This window comes from Camelus ferus, chromosome 32 (genome assembly GCF_009834535.1).
Source record: "Camelus ferus isolate YT-003-E chromosome 32, BCGSAC_Cfer_1.0, whole genome shotgun sequence".
Lineage (NCBI taxonomy): Eukaryota > Metazoa > Chordata > Mammalia > Artiodactyla > Camelidae > Camelus > Camelus ferus.
In genome coordinates, this window is record NC_045727.1 from 23477485 (window position 1) to 23491176 (window position 13692).

At 50.2% G+C, this 13692-nt stretch overlaps 1 long non-coding RNA gene across 1 annotated transcript in view; it reads right to left on the reverse strand.

The window, feature by feature from the left end:
* Positions 1–390: 390 nt before the first annotated feature.
* LOC116660875 overlaps positions 391–13692 on the reverse strand; it is a 31329-nt gene continuing 18027 nt past the window's right edge. The window contains exons 2-3 of the long non-coding RNA XR_004316516.1: positions 3123–3130; positions 391–402 (exon numbers count right to left, since the gene is read on the reverse strand). This is a non-coding gene — a long non-coding RNA (uncharacterized LOC116660875). The remainder of the gene's footprint in view (positions 403–3122; positions 3131–13692) is intronic.

Below are 13692 nucleotides of genomic sequence, written 5' to 3' on the forward strand. Positions count from 1 at the left end.
TCCCGTCAAATAAAACATAACTTTCAACTTTCAGGCTGTGCACTCATTTCAGTCGGCACATCTCGCCATGGAGGCTGCCACCCGCTTCTCAGCACCGTTGCCAGGAACAGGCTTCCCCGAGGACCAGGGCCCCCAAGCAGGGCCGTGTGGGATTTGGAACGCCCTGTCCCCCGGGCCCCGGGCCCCATCACTGACTCCTCCACAAACCTGCAGACAGTGACGAACAGCCCAGGAAAGGGTGGGAGGGGCCCGTCCGTCCTGGGGAACTTGAACTGGGCCCAAGTTAATGGCCTAGAAGTGATGCCCTCAACTGGGAAAATGCATGGCCGTTCAGCGCGCCCTTTCCCAGGGAGCAAAACATTCCCAGTTAAAGTATTTCAACCTCAACTGCTGTAGTTCAGACTCTTAAGTCAGTTCTTTAAAAAAAGAGCAACTTCTTCATAAAATAAATCAATCTCGAGCAGATTTTTCATGCTGTGTAGGTGCGCCCACGCAGTACATGTGTGTTTACTTTTAAAGTGTATATAGTGAAAGTGTCAGTTTTATTGGGAATACAATTTTAGAACCAAACCCCCACATCATGGCTTTGTTTTCAGCGATTTTGCGGTGAGGAGTCCAGAACGAGGCTGGTCCCCTAACCTCCAAACATTTCAGTGATCTTCCACATCGTGTCTTCAAGTGGAGACTGGCCATCCATGTCCCCTTCAGGCTGCCCAGCCGGTCACCTGCCCTCTGCATCCATCCTGGAACACTCTTGCCAGCCAACGTCCCCTTGTGAGGCAGGCACGTGGGTGAGTGTCACCACCGAAGTTGAATTTCTTGAGCTTAAGAAAGGTGCCGCTCCTGGGGGGTTCTCCCTCCACGTGCACCTGGGGGAGATGTGGGTCTTTCCTAGTGGAGATTCAGCGCTATGCCTGTGCCTGGCGTGGAGGGCACCCTGTCCATACGTGTGTATAAACACAGAGTAATATCGCCACTATATTATATACTGGTACTAAATATACATCGCTATATATTATATACATATATGTATGTATATACACAAAATAATATTGCTGCTATACGATACATCAGTGTTATATATTGCTATATATAATATACATACATATGTAATGGTCACACCTATATACACACCTGTATGTATATGTATATACACATATATACACACAATAAGTATATATAGAGAGAGAGCGAGCAATCATTATAATTCCTGTAATCCTGCTTCATTTCTTCACTTGGTGGGTAAAATGACTATTACAAAGTAAATGGAATGCAATTCTTTAATAACAGAATAAATAATGAGCAGTTCTATGATTACATTTTCAGAGCAAAAGTTTCTGTAGTGAGTAAAATACATTTTTCTGTTTGAAATAAAAAATGTTTTCTCCAATCAAATTTGGGAACCAACAACCGATTTGTTAACAGGGTCTAAGCAAGGTGACACCCTTGGCAGCCAACGACAATCCTTGGCTAGTTTTTATTCAAGTCACTGAAGAAATGTGAAATTAAGTGGGTCTTACTGAATGCATATTGGGATTGATTAAAACCTAAGCCTGCCTTTTAGTCCTGTATGATTTAATGACATCCAGGCACCACTGGATTGTTATAAATTAAAGATTAGTGTATGTTTTGGGTTTGGCTCAAAGTCCACGGTGACAGCGAATGGATGTATTTGACAGAGGTACGGGGAAGCGGTGGGGAAATCGTATCAGCCTAACCTAAGTGGAACAGAGGAAGGCGGTTGTTAAATGGATACGATTCTAGGCAAAAGTGTTGATCTGGGTGCGGAGGGCTACCGAGGACATGCACGGACATGCACGGAAGACTCTCATGACACCACACATGCACGGGGAGTGGCTCATCGCCCCACCGACACACCAGAACTGGAGCCTCAGGACACAGGGGCCCATTCGGCAGGACTGAGGGTTACCTGACCTCCGGGAGCCTAAGGGAGCAGAGGCAGCAAAGCCCACTTCCCGCCTGCCCTTGGGCCAGTGGGGGACCTGCTGCAGAACAGCTAAGCTGCAGGGCACGGTGCCCGCCGGCTGGGGAGGGGCCGCTGTCAGTCCCAGGAAGGGCTGTCGGGTGGGGCAGGGCCCCAGTGCGGTCAGTTTCTTCAGTTTCAAGAGGATGCTGAAATTTGGATTTTTAGATGAAAATTTCAAATTTTTAGATTTCGGCAGGCAATCTAAGACATTTAAAAAATAACAGTAAGTTCAGTGAGCTAAGAGAACAAGGCAAAGGTTCTGTTTTTTTTTTTCCTTAAGGTTTGACATCTGTGCTTGCAGATTGAGGAGGCTGGGGACAGAGGCTGGCACGCTTATCCTTGTTCTAGAAAGTTCTATGCTTTGATAGCGATTGTAATTGGAGGATCTGTGTTTGCCTCAGATAAACTGTGGGTTCTCTTTTATGAACAGGTTTTTGTATCCGATCGTGACACTGAGGGTGTCTTTTCTTCTACGCCAGTAAATTAAGTGGGTGCCAAACATCAGTGATGTAGGTAGTAGGTGTGTCAGTCAGGGTCTCCACCAGGACACGCCAGTGAGGAAGACAGGAGGGAAGTATAGTTCCAGAGGGACTAATGCCAACCGTCCGGGCGCAGGGAGATGCTTGGGACAATGCAGGGATTTGCAGCGAACACCAGCATCACTGAGACCACCTATGGTCCCAGAGGGTGAAGGACAGGAGAGTCCCCATAAAATGGAAGAGAGTCGTGTGAGGCAGGCTGCCATCAGAGGAGCAGCTGTCACTGCCACGACAGAGCCAGCCTGAGATGACCTCACTGGTCGTCCTCCCCCTTCTTTCCGGTCTCTTGCTGGGGCTTGCGACCAAACCCAGCCGATACTGAGGGACCACGCAGGTCAGATCTCCACGGGCAGAGTGCAGAGAGATGGTGGCTGGAGCTGGGGGGCCCAACAGCTCTGAGGATAACCTTGATGAAAATCAAGCTTCTAGAAGCCAACTGCTGCTCATCTCTAGCTGGATGAAGGCTCGAGGCTGGAAGTTGCTGTCATCTTGCGAACAGGGAGATTCATGGGTTTAAAGTGCGACACATGAGCCCTACACTGATCTCAGTGTGACCCGAGAGACTCAAATGAATGAAATGGCAGCAGCATGCTCACTGTGTGCTCTGGGTCGTATCTGAGCATCCTGGGAAGATCCACGTCTTCCCGCCACCCCCTGGGAGAGGGAAAGGCCGGACTCAGGGATGCCAAGTCCCCATCAGACTCCGGGGCACCCACGCTGCCTGGGGCACTGGCTTGACCACAGCTCTGCGTGGGTGGGCTAATAACTCTACGCTAAACTGTTTCTCGTTTCACAAGCGGTCTGTTCCATTTCAGAAGAATGAGATATTTTACCTGAAAGCCGTTCTGCCCTCGAGTCTTGAACGAACCAGATGTGTGTTATGTTTTTCAGAGAACGCTATTTCAGACAAATATGCGTTATTCTCCAGTATATTTATGGGCCGTTTGGTCTGCATAGCTCTTCAGGTTAAAACCATTACCATCGATGACCAGTTTTCAGGCATTTTGCTTCGTCTTAGGGACAGCCCATGTACCGCGGCTGCAGGAGGAGGGGCGGCTAAGTAGGTTACGGCTGATCAAATCTATGATGAACTGACTTTTATTTTACTTATAAATTCATCCCACAAATATTTATTGGATACATATTTAATATACGCTATTGCTCTACCAAGATTTATTTTTAAAGAACCCATTCATGCATGTATTAGAATTAATTAGGTATCCAAAATAATACCTTCACAGTGACGTACAGATTATTTAATAATGATGAGCTCTCTGAAGTTTATTGGACATTATACTGATAAGGGCCACATAGCACGTGATTTACAAATGATAAAATGTATCATATCCTTTATTAGATATTCCCCATTGCCAATTGATTTTTTGTTTGTTTGTTTATTAAGACTTTATTTTTTTTTGAGCAGTTTTGGGTCCACAACAAAGCTGGCGGGAAGGGACAGAGATTGCCTTACGCCCCCGCCCCCCCATGCACAGCCTCCCGCACTGCCGACACCCCCACCAGGGGGCGCGTTTGTTACAACCGACGGTCAGCACCAGCCAAAGGGCGCGGTCTACGCGAGGGTTCTCGCCTGGGGCTGCGCGTTCTGTGGGTTTGGACAAATGTCTGATGCCATGTAGCCGCCTCCATGGCCTCATGGGGACGATTTCACTGCCCTGAAAGTCCTCCGCGCGCCACTGGTTCATGCCTCCCCTCCCCCCAACTGCCTGGCCATCACTCGCCTTTTACTCCGTGGGCAACACGGTGCCTTTTCCAGAATGTCATACAGTGGGAATCAAACAATATGTGGCCTTTCCAGAGTGGCTTCTTTCATTTTGCGATACGGACGCAAGTTCAAGGCTGCTCACAGCAGTTCAGGCAGCTGCGCAAGGCGGAAGAGCGTCTCCCCGCCCTCCCCGCCCGCCCTTCCAGGGGCACGACGCGCGAGCCCCTAAGCTTGCGAGCACACACCTGGTGTCGCGCGTCAGGGACCAGGAGAGCGGAGCGTTCACAGTGCGAGGATCTGGTGTCATGAGGGCTGGTTCAGTCCCAGATCCACCACGTACAAGGTAGTCACTTAGAGTCCTTGGGCCTCAGTGTCACACGCACTTCACACACCCCGCACAGATTATTTTTGTGCGGAGATCACGCCCGCCTTGCACTCAGCACCAGGCCTGGCCGCGGGCAGGGCTGAATGCTCGAGAAACGTCGGCAGTGATGACGTTGCAGGTCGGGCTCCGGGGAAAGTCTCTCAGGTGACGTTTAGCGCTGGAGATGCTTGGGACCATCTCCTGTGGGAGGGTGGAAAGGATGAAGGACAGAGCCGGGGGGAGATGTGATCACCCCGCAGGCCCAGAGATAGCCTTGATGGATCCCCTCCCATCACCTCTGGGACCGGCTAGGTCCAGCAGAGCTGTCCCCAGTGCGAGGGAGAGGGCTGGGCTTACAGACCCCTGCGTGGACCAGTCACAAGACGTGGGGAAGGAAGGGCCTGGCCTTAGGAAAGGCAACTCTGCAGGTTGTCCTTGGAGGGGCTGGTGGCTGAAGACCCGTAGTTAGGGGCGCTCCTAGCAGGGGATCAGGGCAGGACACAGATGCCCTGAGCACAGTGTGGGCGATGATGGCGATAAACGGTCTGAAAGAGAAGGACGCGAAACTACCCCTTTAGGAGTTCAGGTGATGGGTCAGAAGGAAACCGCTTTCCTCCAGGCTCTGGAGCCGCTCTGCCTGTCACGTTCCCGTTCCGCACCCCCTCCCTCACCTGCTGGCTGCAGATTTGGCTCCGGTCTATTTTAGGATGCGTTTCCAACCAGTGAGACCAGTTTCAGCTTCTGCACAATTTCTTTAAGTGCCACCTGCCCCCGGCTGTGTAATGGGCTCAGGTAATTACAGCTGACACTGCCGTCGGCTTTCAGTCTGAAACATGTGGGGAAACAGGCTTCCAAAGAGCCTGGTTGAAGTTTATCTTCTAGTTTATCTTGTCAGGGGCTTCTTATCCTCCACCACCACCACTTGCAAGTAAGCTGTGAGCCCCGCTTCCTAATTAAGAGGAAAGCCGGCCGGGCAGCGATACCAACGTTGCTTCCCGTCCCCAGAAAGAGGCCTATGAAAAGCTCGAGTCTGGGTGGTGACCGGCGAGATCAAGAGCCCGGTGCCTGTACTGGGTTAAACGGTGCCCCTCCACCCCCAGACGCGTGTCCACCTGGAACCTTCGAACGTGACCTCACTTGGAACTCGGGTCTTTGCTGCTGAACTTAGTCTACCCGAGGTCCTACTGGATGGAGGCGGGCTGCACATCCAGCGAGCGGTGCCCTTCTAAGAAGACGAGAGGACACATGAGAAGATGGCCCTGTGGAACTGGCAGAAATTTACCAGCGGTGGAAATGGGTAAGGGACACCGAGGCTCGTGGGCAAGCCCAAAAGCCGGAGGGAGGCCTGGAGCAGAAGTTCTCCCCCAGAGCCCTCAGAAGGAGCCAGTCCTGCCAGCACCTTGACTTTGGACCTCTGACCCCCAGAGCTGTTGAGAGAATCACCTCTGTCTTTCTCAGTCCCTCGCTTTGCGGTACTTTGTCGCAGGGACCCTAGGTAATGAATACGGTGCCCAAAGAAAACCAGCTGGCCAACTACTAAATAAATACCCTCCTGAGGGCGAGACTACACGCGCCTTTTGTTAATTTATTTTTAATCGAAGTGCAGTTGGTTTACAATGTTGAGTTAGTTGCTGGTGTAGAGCCTCGTGGCTCAGTTACATGTGTATACATTCCTTTTCATTATTACAAGGTACTGAATACAGCCCCCTGTTACGCATGTCTTTTGAAAAGTAGTCGCTGAAGGCTGTCCAACTGTTGGTAAACGGTGTCAGGGGTCTGCTAGACATTACATGTGGATCAATTAAGGCCGGAACCCCAGGGGAAAAGCATTTCCCTGACACTGCAAACCTACATCCATGTGACAGAGGCCACGGTGGTTTCAAAGCTTTAGAAAAAAATGGGTCCAATAGGAAAACAGTAATATTAACCGTGACTAGTGTTTCCTGAGTGACTCTGATCACTGACATGGGAGCTCTCACTTAGCTCCCTCAGCTCTGAGAGGGGCACCTGATTCTCATCCAGGGCAAAAAAAAGTGCGGAAGCTTCAGTAGCTTAAGACCCCCCAGCCGGTAAGAATCAAAGGCTGGGTTTGAACTGGGATCACCAATCACCACCACCCGCCAATTCTTAAGACAGTCGAACCTCCCCCGAGCTTCTGTAAACCCACATCAACTTGTCTTCAACTGTCCTCGGGCGGGACTGTAAGGGGGACGAAACTTGTATTGTTACAAGTTAATCACTATGGAGATGTTGCCTATAAACTTAAATTATACATGCTGGCCCGTCTCTGGGAGTCCTGCATCCCAGGTAATGAGCATTAAGCTAAAACACCTTGGTTGAGCTCACAGGGAGCATCCTGACCAGGCCCCCCTGGGAACGACCGCAGGAAGGGAGAAATTAACACACCCCTCTGGAGGGTGACTGGAAACAGGAAGTGTTTGACTTTACTCCCTCCCCTTTTGGTATAAAAGAAGCCTGAATTCTAACTCAGGGAAGATGGTTCTTTGGGACAAGAGTCCACCATCTTCTCAGTCTGCTGGCTTTCCAAAAAGGTCACTATTCCTTGTCCCAGCACCTTGTCTCCAAGTTTATTGGCAACTCGGTAACAGGATCGGCCCCACAGCTTATGGGTGAGGGAAGTGTGTGATGTTCAGACCCTCCCCCTGCCTGTACAGAATCTAGCACACCACCGCTGCCCAAGGTTCAGGTAACTTCTGAAAAATGACACTGGTTCACTGTCAGGGTGGCATCTTTCACTGGGTTCATTTATATCTCCAGGTGTCTCAGGCTTGGCCAAGACAGCCTGGGAGTGACACTGCCATTTGACCCACAGAGAAATGTTTCTCCATTTCCCATGAATACTTTTCAACTCAAACTTGGAACAAATTCCATGTCGTCTTCTACAGACACATCATCGCAATGTGTCTGTAGAAGGAGGAGAAGACTAGTAGAAGCAGCGCTGAGATCCACTTGGACAAGACTCAAACCGCAGCTGCAGGACGGAGGACGCCCCAGGCTCTGGGCTGTGCTCAAAGCAATTTAGAACATGGGGCATGTTCACTTTGCAAACATTCAAGCCAAAACACAGTAACTGACTCGTGCGTGCTGTGGTTTGTACACCGAAGTCTCGCCTTCCCTGCACGTACATTTTCTAGGCGTTGTCACGCACCTGCAGCCATTCCTGTGAGCGCTCCCAGGAAACCAGCCGGAGTTGACTCATATGGAATAATGAGCATTCTCAAACGCGTGCTTGACAAAAGCACTCTCACGACCACATCCTGAAAGACAAACCACCTCCAGTCCTAGGCTGACTCCAACCCCAGGAACTGCTTCAGGCACTGGGACGGGGGCGGGGTGGGGGGGGTGAGGGATGGCTTTGACCTGAACTGAATGATCACGCATACAAATGTGACCCTGCGCGGGACAAGGACAGAGGAGGACAGGGGACCAAGGACCTGGATCCAGACAGGGAGAGAAGAGAAAGTCCTTCTGAGGCAGTGAGGCTTCCTTTGAGGTCTGAGAGCGGGAGGGCAGGTAACACAGCTGAGAGGAGAGGGACAAGCATTCGGATAAAGGGAACAGCACGTCCGAGGCCCCGTGTAGGGAGGAGCTTCGTTTTTTTCTGAGACTGAGGAAAGGGACTGGACGGGATGGAACACCACACATAGAGGAAGCGTCACTGTGACACCGAGGTGGCCCCTTCCCAGTTTCTATACTTAATTCTGTATTCAGCTTCTTGTATTCTTCTTTTAAACAGAGCTACCAATACTGTGTTGCTTTTAGGTCCCACCAAGCCTGGCTCCACCTGTAAAAGGAACGTATTAGCTTCTGATTGCTGGTAACACAGTGACACGCACACCCCTGGCTCCTGATCTCACAGCTGAGCTCCCTGCCGAGGCTCTCACAAGGCCAGTGTTGCACATAGCAGGGTGGGCTCTTACCTGTAACTCCGGGGGGGATTCTGCTTCTGGGTTCACTCAGCACCTTGGCGGGGTCCAGTTTCTTGCAACTGCAGGGCTTGCCTTGCTGACTGTTGCCAGGGGCCGTTCTCAGCACCTGGAGGCCACCCACGTTCCTTGGCGCGTGGCCCCTCCACCGCCAAGGCCGGAAACAACTCGTCAAACCTTCCCGCGCTTCATCCTCTCTGACTTCCTCCTCCTCTCCTGCTGGAGAGAGCGCTCTGCTTTTAAGGGGCGCCTGCCCTCTGATCAGGCCACCTGATAATCCCCCATTTTAAGGTCAACTGAGGAGCATCCTCAGCTACAGGCTGCAAAAGGCCCTCTGCCTTGTGATACAGAATAATCTTGAGAGTAACACCCGGGGGTGGGTATCCCAGGTCATCTGAAAATTCTGCCGGCCACATGAGGTGTGTCTGTCCCGGAACCCACAGGGCCCCTGAGCAGAAACAGTCATCAGTATGCCACCGGAGGACACTTTGTCTGAACAAGAGTTTCTGCAACTCATCAAGCACTGACTTTAGCATCGTCTCACACAACCACCAGCTCTTTGGTGGCTTGAGGTTTGCTGACTGACTATCTGATGGTATTTTATGTAATCATTTCTATTTTGTTTTCTTATTTTTTTTTCCAGTCTCTTCATCAGACAGTAAGCTCCCTGAAAGCAACTGGAGCAAGTCTATACTTATCACCAGTAATTCCCAGTGCCTGGCCCAGCACAGAGTCATCCATTCCTTCACTCATGCAGGCATTGACTGAAACAAAACACACAATCTGAAAGTTGAGAATTATGTTTTATTCTGTGGACCTCCTGAGGACTTCAACCCAGAACCCAGCTTCTCAGGTGCCTCTGAGGGACTACCCCCTCAGAAGAGGTAAGGGAGGAGCCAGAGTGTATAGGAGTTTCTGCAAAACAAACAAACCCCAAACAGGTAAACAGGTAGGCAAACATCAGGAGATTACCACTAATTGAAGAAAAACCAGGCATCTCAAGTTAATGAATTTAGCGCTTTTCCATGCATGGGAGGATGCAAGACTCTGGGCTGACTGAAATTACTCCTTTGAAAGGCACCTATCTTGGGCCAGTGTCCTGTCTTCTCCATCCAGAGTCCCCTGGCGGGGAGGTGACTGCAGTGGCTGAGGGCTTTACTAGCCAGGCTGCAACATCCTTTGTTTACTGAAGTGGCGGTGACATCCTTTGTCCGCACTGGCAACACACATTTGTTTGAGGTCCTGCCAGATGACAGGCAGGGAGGTGGCTAATGGGGTGCGACTGTGTGCAAATCTAGCCGGGTCCCAGCTTCCAGCTTAGAGTCCCGTGGAACTTTCAAACTGGGACATGACACTTCAACCAACTTGAACTTATAGAATAGAATAGAATAGAATAGAATAGAATAGAATAGAATAGAATAGAATAGAATATAAGGTGTGTTGTATATTGTACGTTACAATGTTTGACATTATTTTGTAAAGATGTTGGGTTTAAGTTTCTGTACCTGCGTTTCTTCCTAGGGGTCTTAGGCAAAAAGGATTAACGGGGTCAGCAGGAGAGGACAGGCAATAAACACATCACTGAATAAATGGCTGTGGACCATCCCTTGTGACCACAATGCAGGGAATTTCATGATGCCTTCAGACTTCATCTGTCCTCGCACTGATTTCCTTCAGTTATAGAAACGTGGTCACAGGCTGTTTGCTGACTGTTATGTTCATCCGGATTCTTGTGTTTACAGGAGACAATAAATAGAAGGGAAAAATGGATGGTGTTTCCACAGAGGAGGTGAGGGGCGGTCAGGGGAGTGGGGACCACAGCTGCCCTGTGACAAGGTTTATTGCGTGGCATCCCTTCCAGTCCTCGGGAACAAAGCACGGCCGCTGCGCAAGGCTGAGCAGGTGCCCCGTCCAGCTGCCGCTGCTGAGAATCCCTGTGAACGCTGGAACCGGTACCCGCTCCCTGTCCCCCAGAACTCGGACCTCTCAGTGATGAGGGGTCCACGCGTCAGATTTGGGAGCGCTTTGGCTTCTGTGTCAGCAGATGTCAGGCCCTGCTGGAAAGAAAGGGCTTTAAATCTACAAATAAATCATGTTAACATTTTTTGAAATACACCATAGAGGCATTCACCATTGATTTTAGTATTACAGACCTTTTTTTTTTTTTTAAGGCAAAAGCCAAAGATTTTGGTAAAACACTCCCCACTTCAGGTGTTTCATTTGTCTGAGACTCCGCTCCTCAAACCGGAATCAGTGTCTCAGGTTCCGCCGTCCACTTTTGCCCTGGGTGGGTACCGACTGCTCGGTCGCCGGACGGCTTTCATTTAAACAGACTTGCCTTCTTTACTGAAATATTCACTCTCAGTTTGTCCTAAGTCAAAATATCCACGGAATGATTCACATCATGTGCTAATTATAGTTCTTCTCTGACAAGTCAGTTAGAATAAAGCTAGCTGTTAACACAAAAACAAAGCTTGAAAGCAGACGGAGCAGGATATAAACAGCCCTCGAAACTTCATGTTGGATGTAGGGTGTTCACTCTACGATGATTTCAGCTCTTCTTCCTTTTTTTTTACTTTTTAAATGTTCACCATAAAGTGATGGAAAACAAAAAACAAATGCTTCTAAAACCGTCTCCCCCTGTCCGAGTGATGCATTTCGTTAATTACTCCTGCGTCTCCATGCTTGAGTACGGTCTGTGCTATCATTCACTCAGCTAAGTGAATGCACATTTTAAATCTGAATACACACACTGGATCTGCATTTCCAGGCCGCTCTGGGCCTCAGGGTTTCCATCTGAAGAGGACGACCTGGCTTCCGTCTTAGGAGGGAGGTGGGGGAGCCCTGCACGCATAGGGGCAGCCCCGGGGAAGCCATTCTCAGCCTGGGTTTTGAGAGTGGACAGACAGGTGCGGGTCCTCATCCATTCTCTTGTCTGAGGTCTGTTCCAGCCCACTTCCCAGGACAGCAGGGATCCCCTGGCATCCTCACCACTGACTCAACTGAGACGGGAGGGGAGGGGGTGGGCCACAGCCGTGAAAAGAATGACACGGTAATTAGCCCCACGACGGAGGAAGATTCAACTCCCAGTGGACCTTGCGCTTCAATACACGCGCCTTGAAATACAGTAGCTGCGAAGTGGCCCTCCCACAGGGCCCAGGATGGTTCCCAGGCTGACCATAAAGGTCCGAAAGTTGGTGAGGGTCCAGTTTCTGGGACTCCCAGCTCCTCCCCCAGAGTAGCTGGAATAATCCCCACACTTGTTGGCATCTGAAGTTACTGAGCCCGTAGAAGCTGACAACGCCCACACCTCGCATCCGATCTCATTTTCCCTAGCCGACCCCAGGCTCGGGGGCCATCGCTCTCCCTTCTGAGTGAGACGGCCCCTCTTCTGCCCGTAGCATGTGCCTCCTAGGCCGGCCTTTCTCCTGCCTTTTGGGACAGCTGGCACTCTGTCCTGTCTTTTACTTTAAACTAAACACCCACCCCATGCCTGTGGCCTCTCTGGCCTGCACTCAGTTTATGGAGTGTGCATCTCTGTGAATAAACTTACTTTCACTCAACTATGACTCATTTTTTAATTTTTTTCCTGCACAAAGCTAAGGACCCTCACTTGGTGGGGCGCGTCCCAGGGACTCGCCTGGGACCTGGGACATGGCCATCTTCTCGCCCGTTTTCCCTGGATCATAACCATTGAAAACCGGTTCCTCCCCACGTGTGCCGAGGGAATTACGACAGTGTTTCAGGGCATCCATCCAGAGGTGCCCAGGCCGCGGAGGGTCCTTATTACACAGGCTTAGGATGAGACGGACCCCGGGTTTTCCCCTGGTCCTGCCTCCTACATTGCACAGCTTGGTCGTTTCACTCAAGGTAGCTTTCTTTTCCGGGACCCACTAGAGGTGAGCTGGTGAATGGGCTACACCATTCGCAGTCCAAGAAGCCCCTCTACCCAGGCCGAAGGGATATGGGCGCGCAGATAGCAGCCAGACCAGACCCACGTAAGCATCGCGAGAGCTAGTCCTGGTCTTCCTCCCCGCCTTCCTGGGCTCCATCCCCAGTACCTCCATTAAAAAAACAAATACATAAACCTGATTACCTCCCCTCGACCCCCCACCCCCAGAATAAAAACAGGGCGTTGCTGCAGCTAAGTTGCCCCTAAAAGGCACGTTTCAGGTGGGAGGCAAGCCAGATGAGCACATAGGCATACCTCATTCTGAAGCCCACACTCTTCTTAGCATTTTTGGATTCCTATTTTGTTAAAGTTGCATCTTATCTTTTTAATAAATAGAGTTGCAATAAAGGCAGTTTTGTCTCAAGAACTGCAAAAACTGCCTCTCAACACCAAACATCTGAGACTTCTTTTTATTTTGCAACATCTAAATGTTAATCTCCCTGTAAACATGACGTGATTTACAAACAAGCACTTCTGAGCTTTTTAAAGTTTGGTGACTCTATCAATTGTTCTCCTGGAGGTTGAAAACTGTCATGAGAAAAATAACTACTGACTTTTGCATCTCAAACTCTGATGGAAAAACACCTACAGGCAGACTGTAACAATTTTCCTTTAGGTTAAACAGATCAGGGTAAACCTCTTAGCATACGAAGTTACTGTGTCCTGATGTCACTGACCGACAGTTACCCTCCTCGGACCACTCCTCTCTTTAATGTAGATGGAACAAAAAAAAAAAAAAAAAAATCTGCACCTTAAACCAGAACTTTCCAAAAGGACTCAATTAGTTAATTGAGGAAATAAAAGATTGGAGGGTTAAAATATCAGGCTGTGGATCACTCCTGTATCTATTCTCAAGCCCACATGCTTGCTTTTGTTTTCCATCAATAATGTTTGGAAGGAAAATGATACGGTTACAGGGAAAAGGTTGCACAACCTTCCTCCAAAATGAAGACGCCCTGATAAACCAGGGGCCGCTGTAGAGTAGGAAGAGGAGGGCGGGGCTTAAGGGGCGGGGCTGCTACCACTGAGGGGGGGCGGGGGGGGGGGGGAGCGGGGGGGGGCGCTTGCGGTCAGGTGACCTCGTGAGCCGTGCTGCTCTGTGCCCCTCGACCCCGTGCGTGGCACCAACTCTGCCAAGCCTGTTGCCCCATCTGTCGGCGGGCAGTGACACCAATGGAAG